At 39.6% G+C, this 8,413-nt stretch overlaps 1 protein-coding gene across 3 annotated transcripts in view; it reads right to left on the reverse strand.

Annotated features, from left to right (window-relative positions):
* The window catches only part of CCAR1 (cell division cycle and apoptosis regulator 1), a 31,153-nt gene extending 29,535 nt beyond the window's left edge, over positions 1 to 1,618 (reverse strand). For all 3 annotated transcript variants that reach the window (XR_014492727.1, XM_083364458.1, XM_083364457.1), the window contains exon 1: positions 1,446 to 1,618. The gene's annotated coding sequence lies outside the window, so the exon portion shown is untranslated. The remainder of the gene's footprint in view (positions 1 to 1,445) is intronic.
* Positions 1,619 to 8,413: the final 6,795 nt, after the last annotated feature.

Genomic DNA, 8,413 nt, shown 5'->3' on the forward strand with positions numbered 1-8,413 from the left:
TCAGTAAACCATCAAGAACACTTGCAAGTTGTTCTTCTAGTAAGAAAATGCATCTCCGGTATGATCCAGCAACAACAAAGTAGCCAAACACATGTAACCAAGTATATGAAGCCCCAGTGGTCACTTGGTGATTTGATATGTCAACTAGGAAATTAACTCAGTCATTAAGCAAATAAGTATGCCATATAAATCCCCCCCCAGGATCGCCGTTGATAATAACAAGCATGTCATCCAGATGCACTTAGAGATGCTAGCGTAGACAAATGACTTAAAGAAGTTTCTAAACCAGTGGTTCCCAACCTTTTCTATACCCCATAACCTTACAACGCTTCTGATATATATATATATATATATATATATATATATATATATATATATATATATATATATACACACATATATATACATATATATACGAAAACAAATATATACACATATATACATATGTGAATATATATATATATATATATATTCTCGCAGCCATTACAAAAGTTCAAAATAACGGCAACAAATTATGCACGCACACTATAATTTTGAAAAGCCAAGTTTTCGCACCCCCTGGAATATCGTCTCGCACCCCTGGCTGGCCACCCCTGTTCTAAACAAAAGACAGTTGAGCTTAGAGAAAAATAAACCAAGAAAGCAGTTGACTTTTAAGATTTAGATTTTATTAGATTTATATACCGCCCTTTCCCGAAGGACTCAGGGCGGTTTACAGGGCATTTTAAAACCACATCAATATAAAATACCAAGTTAAAAGAGAATTCAACGATTAAATTATCCCTGAAAATAAAAACCCCCGTTAAAATTCTCAGCCTGTTAAAATTAGGAAAGCACCTTATACACGAAACACAATATCCGCTGCCAGACAGTCCTAACAAAATAGGAGAGAAATTAAAAAAAAAAAAAACAGGGGTTGAAAAATTCAGAATCAGAACTGGAAGCTCTCACGCTCGTTGAAAACTAAGCGAGGCTGTACCGGCCTGCGCAGCAGAGCACGCCTGATTCACTCGGTCCCAATTCCCCTTTGTGAGTAAAACACGCGTGGAATCAACCCACAGCAAAGAAAAAGGCCCTGGAGGGTGAACTTGTGGGATGGCAACGACTGTGAGAGAGTAACAAAGAAGAAACTCTCCGGCTGGTTCGTCGGCCCGGCCCGCAAAGATTCCGCGAAAGGACTACGAAGGCCAAAGGCAGGCCTCTTAAGGTCCTGGGTCAGATCTGCCCCTGCCTTGCTCAGGGAAGCGTCCTTAGCCGAGAGTTGGTGAGGGGAAGAAGCCCGGCCCGTCCACAAGGCGGGACTGAGGCCTGCCGCCCCGGGAAGAGCTTCTCCCGCATTCTTCGCCCAAGTCTGCTCTGAGGCATACGAAGGCTCCCTTCTTCCCGAAAACACCTGCCCGGCTCCCCGCTCCCGCGCCAATAAAATCGCTCTCCCGGCTCTTTACCTGAAAAGGGCCGAAGACGTCCTCGGAGAAGCCATTTCAAACTCCTCCAAGCACCCCTCAGGCGAAGAGCCACGGCGCAGGCGCAGAAAGAACGCGCGAGCTGCGAGGGGAGTCGGGTGAGCTTCGCCGTCGCGCACGAGAGTGACGTTGGCAAAGCCAAGGCCGCCTTTCTCCCTCCTGCACGTGCTCCGCAAAGGCCGGGTTATGGTCTCCAAAACAAAAGAACGGGGTGGCGTGGCGCATGCGTCGAAGGAAGCAATTTTTTTTCTGTTGTTGTTAATTTCGCCAAAGGAAAAAGCTGTCGGTGAGGTTGCGTGGCGTATGTTTTGCCACCATCTTGTTAGGAGGCAAGTGATAAGTGTGTATTCTACTTCCGGGCAGAGGAAAAGGTGCTACTTTTTGCGCAACTGGTCATCGGGCGTTTTAACACTTCCAAGAACTTAGTTCAGGGCTCTTCAAACTCGGCCCTTTTATGACTCATGGACTTCAATTCCCAGAATTCCTCAGCCAGCGTGCCTGGCTGAGGAATTCTGGGAGTTGAAGTCCATGAGTCATAAAAGGGCCGAGTTTGAAGACCTCTGACTTAGTTGTTTCAGCTCCGTTTTAAGGCAGTGTTCTTCAGCCTGGGAAACTTGTGGACTCCAACTCCCAGAATTCATGCTGGCTGGGGAATTCTGGGAATATTTTTTTTAATCCCATTTATATCCCTCCCTTTTTGGAAGACTCAAGGCGGCTTACAATCTAAAGCACAAATAAATGTGCTTAGCAATAGCCCTCATTCTATGTATATGCCTGCTTATTAGGGCTTTCGCCCCCCCCTCCCAAGCGGCATTATTACAAAGTCAGCTTATTGAATTGAAATCCACACATTTTTAAAGTTGCTCAAGTTGAAAACTGCTCTAAGAATCCTCCAGTGAAAATCCACGGTCCTCTGACTTTTTAATCCCTTCCACAGTATTTTTATGCTAATATTTATTTTATGTTGCTGTTGCTTTTTTGTGTTTCCTTTCAAGATATTGCATGGTTTTAACATATATAATTTTAAATCTGAAGTGCAACTGTGATGCAAGATGGACCAAATAAACAAAACCCAAGAAAGTGAAATGTTGAATACATATGATTATTTGGCTAGGTGACATAGTGGTTATGCTCATTAAATGAATATTAACTACTATTCTAAACACAGATGCATTCATTATTAGAACCAGTGCTTTTTTTGTAAAAGAAAAAGGTGCCGGAACTCACACATGTCATACAACCCGCCTTGCCTACCCTACAAGGTTCCATCCAAAAAAGGTGCCGGAACTCCGTTCTGAGCATTCTATGACAAAAAAAGCCCTGATTAGAACCAATATTAAAATGTTGCTGTAAGTCTTTGAGTAAACAAACAATGTTCTGTTGAGTAATCAGTTATCAGAGATTATTAATCTGTCATGTTCATAAAACTTCTAAAACTGTATTAATAATTCCAAGTAGCAGGTTTACAGGAAAAAAGCAACCAAAAAACCCTTAACATTTCAGTAAAGATAATCAAAATAATTAAGAAACATTTAAATAACAGAAAACCCAAAAATTGGGAAATAAAAACATCCTGAGGAATAGTGACTGCAGTATCTCTCCTGCTATCTCCTATTTCAGAAGTGCACCTGGGAAAATGTAATAATAATAATAATAATAATAATAATAATAATAATAATAATAATAATGTTGGAAGGGACCATAGAGGTCATCTAGTCCAACCCCCTGCTCAGGCAGGAAACCCTATACCATTTCGGACAAATGGTTGTCCAGTCTCTTCTTAAAAATTTCCAGTGTTGGAGCATTCACAGCTTCTGGAGGCAGGTTGTTCCACTGGTTAATTGTTCTAACTGTCAGGAAGTTTCTCCGTAGTTCTAGGTTGCTTCTCTCCTTGATTAGTTTCCATCTATTGCTTCTTGTCCTGCCTTGGGGCGCTTTGCAGAATAGCTTGAGTCCCTCCTCTTTGTGGCAGCCCCTGAGATATTGGAACACTGCTATCATGTCCCCCCTTGTCCTTCTCTTCATTAAACTAGACATACCCAATTCCAGCAGCCGTTCCTTATATGTTTTAGTCTTCAGTCCCCTAATCATCTTTATAGCTCTTCTCTGTACTCTTTCTAGAGTCTCAACATCTTTTTTACATCATGGTGACCAAAACTGGATGCAGTATTCCAGGTATGGCCTTACCAAGGCATTGTAAAGTGGTATTAATACTTCACGTGATCTTGATTCTATTCCTCTGTTAATGCAGCCTACCACTGTGTTGGCTTTTTTGGCATCTGCAGCACACTGCTGGCTCATATTTAAGTGATTGTCCACTAGGACTCCGAGATCCCTCTCACAGTTACTACTATTGAGCGAGGTACCCCCAATATTATACCTGTACATTTGGTTTTTCTTGCCTAAATGTAGAACCTTACTTTTTTCACCATTGAATTTCATTTTGTTAGATAGCGCCCAGGGTTCAAGTCTGTCCAGATCCTCCTGTATCTTAACCCTGTCTTCTGGAGTGTTGGCTATTTCTGCCAGCTTGGTGTCGTCTGCAAATTTGATGAGTTCCCCATTTATCCCTTCATCCGAATCGTTGATGAAGATGTTGAAGAGCACTGGGTTCAGAACAGAGCCCTGGGGCACCCCACTACATACTTCGCTCCATGTAGATGCGGTTCCATTGAGGACCACTTGCTGAGTACGGCCAGTCAGCCAGTTACGAATCCATCTGGTGGTGATTCTGTCTAACCCACATTTTTCTATCTTATCAAGTAGAAGGTTGTGATCTACTTTATCAAATGCCTTATTGAAGTCCAAGTAAATTATATCCACAGCATTCCTCTGATCCACTAATTTTGTCACTTGGTCAAAGAATGCAATAAGATTTGTCTGGCATGATCTGTTTTTGACAAACCCATGTTGGCTTTTAGTAATGACTTTGTTTGCCTCTAGGTGCTCGCTGATTCGTTGTTTGATTATCTTTTCCAGAGTCTTCCCAGGTATTGAGGTCAGGCTGATAGGTCTGTAATTTCCTGGATCCATTTTTTTCCTTTTTTGAAGATGGGAACTACATGAGCTCTTTTCCAATCCTCTGGTAGTTCCCCATTGCTCCAGGATCTTTGAAAAATATAGTTCAGTGGTTCTGAGATCATGTCTGCCAGTTCCTTGAGAACCTTGGGGTGTAATCCATCTGGTCCTGGTGATTTGAACTCGTCTAGACTGGACAGGTGCTCACTTATCATTTTCTTGCCTATCTTGTGTTTCTATTCTGTTTTTATGGCACTATTTTTGATAGGTTGGTCTGTTTTTTCCCTTTGTGTAAAGACAGATGCAAAAAACGAGTTAAATAGTTCTGCTTTCTCCCTCTTGTTTGTCACCTTCTTGCCACTTTCACCCACTAATGGACCAATCATTTTCTTAACTTTTTTCTTGTTTTTCACATGTTGAAAGAAGCTTTTTTTGTTATTGTTGACTTTGGTCACAAGCCTTAGTTCATTTTGAGCCGTAGCTTTCCTCACTTCACCTTTGCAGGCTCGGGCTATTTGCTGATATTCTGACTTAGTTACTATGTGCCCCTCTTTCCACTTTCTGTACTTGTCCTTTTTATCATTCAATTTGTCAGAGAGTTCTTTATGCAGCCACGCTGGTTTCTTTTGAGAGCTGTTATTTTTCCTCTTTGTTGGTATTGTGCTAGACTGGGCTTTTATTATCTCACTTTTCAAAATTTCCCAAGCTTCTTCAGTTCTTTTCCCCTTGAGGATTCTCATCCATGGAATCTTTCCCAAGCCCTCTCTATGTTTATCCAAGCCCTCTCTAAGTTTATGTTCTTTCAGATACTCCCATCCCAAACTATTTGACTAGTATTGTACTAAATTCTTACAAGATATGCTATGTAGTTCCATAGTGCTTTTGTACTGAAACTGCAATTTTTATAAATTTTTCAAGGACATCCTCATTATGCATATCAATCATTTCAGTGTAAAGTTCACGTTCATCATTGCTTGTATTTCAGAAAAATTGCAGGGACTGCTTTACATCCATTCATGTTGCTGTGCATTATTCAAGTTGTGCATCACATGAAGTACCATCAATGTAACTTTAACTAGATGGTGTTACCTGGGATCAAGAGTGTGCACATTAAAGGTTTTTTTTTTACTTATGTCCAACTTTTACCGTTTTGTCTTTTCAGCAGTATTTTAGGATGCTGACTTTTCATTCCCCTTGCAACCATTTTGTGATGCTCACTGATGGCAGAGTTCTTAATTTCAAAACACCCATGGATCTCAAAACATTAAGAGACCCTGCTGTCACTGACAAGTCAATAGGCTGAAGAAAGGCTACTTTCCATTGGGTTAATCCAAGGTTCATACCTGATTAAAAATCACTTTCTGAAGGCTGCAACAAATGCATTTTTGTTATAAAGTTGGTTGAGGAAGAAGTGCTGACATTTTCACTCACATTTGCTGTTTACTGTACTTGTCCTCTATGGTTTTCTGAAAAAGTAGGGCTATTGCACTTTTCAGCGGGTTGCATCTTTTACAGCACTTAAATTTGCTTCTCATTTTCCATCCTTATAGGCATAAAGATGATAGACTGCTTTAATAGTCCTGTAAAAGCTCTGTTGTCTTCAGTACAAAACACTAGTATAGGTAGTCCTCGACTTACAAGTTTGTTTAGTGACCGTTTGAAGTTACAGCGGCAGTGAAAAAAGTGACATGAGTTTTTCACACTTACGATCATTGCAGCATCTCCAGTCATGTGATCAAAATTCAGACACTTATTTGCAGCATCTCCATAGTCATGTGATCAAAATTCAGACACTTGGCAACTGAGTCATAGGTATAACGATTGCAGTACCCTGGGGTCACATGATCACTTTTTGCAAACTTCTGACAAGCTAAATCAATGGGGAAGTCAGATTCGCTTAACAACTGTGTAATGAACTTAACAACTGCTGTGATTCTTAACAACTATGACAAGCAAGCAAGGTCATTAAAATGGGGCAAAACTGTCTTATTACAATTAGCAATTTCATGGCAATTTTGGACTCAGTTGTGATTGTAAGCCAAGGACTATCTGTATGTGCTGATCCCAAAAAGCTAAGCAAGGTTGGGTCTAGAATAGAATTGGGACCTTGGAGGTCTTCTAGTCCAGCCCCCTGCTCATGCAGGAGAACTGGCTCCTGCTGGCTCAGGAATTCTGGGAGTTGAAGTCCACGAGTCATAAAAGAGCCAAGGTTGCCTACCTCTGACCTATACCATCTCAGACAAGTGACTGTCTATCCTTTTTAAAAAATATCCAATGATGAAGCACCCACGATTTCTGGGGGGCAAGCAAATCTAGATGGGACCCACCAAGGAAATAGATGTTTGCCCTCACACATGTGTATATGTGCACGTTTCTCTCCATTTGGCCATATATAAACATCTATTTGAAGGCAGCAACTTCCTTCTTCAAAATCATGAGTTTCCTATTGTTGCCAGCAAAACTACATGTTCATATCTTTCCTAGGACACAGCTCCATTATGTTCTTGCTCTGGCATAATTGGTATTTGAAAGTAACTGAGATTCATGTTAATATATAGAATTTGTGGGTAGTTTGGCTAGATACAAGTAAGATCCTTAGTACCAGTGTTCCCAGTTGACCAAACCTAGCTGGCCCATTCTTTAAACAGAGAGCTGAGCCAGAGAAATCATAATTAAGAGTTACATACAGAGATAACCACTTGTACTATTTAATTCCTCTAGATCACTGCTCAAAGAACAGTAATAATGAATCAAAGAGAATGTACTGCTATTGCTAGGTTTCATTTGTTTCACTGATATGGATATGCTTTTAGATAATAGTCCTCTAGTAGTGGAAAGAAGTGAGCTTAAATGAAGGAAAAATTAAAAACCACATGCAAAATAGAAGTATAAAATTTATTTGAAACCATCCACAATGTTCTGTATTATCAGGAATGATACAGTTTGTAATTTTGTTTTTGGAAAAAGCCATGACACAAAATTAAAATACATTTTGCAATGACAGCAACTTTATCCTGCCATTCAGAAGGCAGGATAAAGAAACATTTTAAGGTTTAAACAGATAGGACATACACAAGAAGAATAAAAAAAACAGAACAAACCATCTCCACAATAACAATTCTTACATGTATGTTTCAATACAATTTCAATGCATCTTGCTACATAAACAAGAAATCATATACAACTGCTGTGCACCAAAGAGTAGCTTAGTATGATCTTTCAAGTAACATGCAGTCATAACTCACACTTTTCAAGTACTGCTGGTAAATGTTCCTTTGTCTGAAAATGTATTTCTCTCCCCAAGTAATGAAATAGTTTGTTTCCCTGTAGGTATTATGAAATAGCAAAGTGCTTTTCTTCCATTATTAACTAAATACAATGGTAAATGGTAAAAATGCATATGCCTTTTCTTTTTTCCACCATTAGATTTTCTTAATATAGTAGATTGTTTAAAGGGGAAAAAAATCAAAGTCTAAGTTAAATGATAAAAAATAAATATGCACCTCAGTTTTATTAAACAGATATACCACACACACAAATACAAGAAATATTACTCAACAACAGAGCTCAAGTTTTTTTTTCTTATTTAGCATAATACTTTCCAATTTAATTTTCTAAACATTATTAAAACTGAAGTTACTGCTGGTGCCGTTGATACCGATTTACATTTCAGAGACAGTCTAGCAAAGATTAGTCACAGCTAAATTCAGTTGAAATCAAGGGGACACACACCTTGATCCTATGCACTTTTATTAAGAGAGCATTTCTCCAACACAACTAGAAAGTGAGTCAAACTATATCCTTCATCAAACACTTTTTAAGATTCCCCTTCACATATCTTAGTGCGGAATACCTCTTAAGGAGAAATATGTAAGCCCGTCTTCATTTACAGATACAAAGTGGAATCCTATGGACAATTACTCCAGTGTGAG

The sequence above is a fragment of the Vipera ursinii genome (assembly GCF_947247035.1).
Source record: "Vipera ursinii genome assembly, chromosome: 5".
NCBI lineage: Eukaryota > Metazoa > Chordata > Lepidosauria > Squamata > Viperidae > Vipera > Vipera ursinii.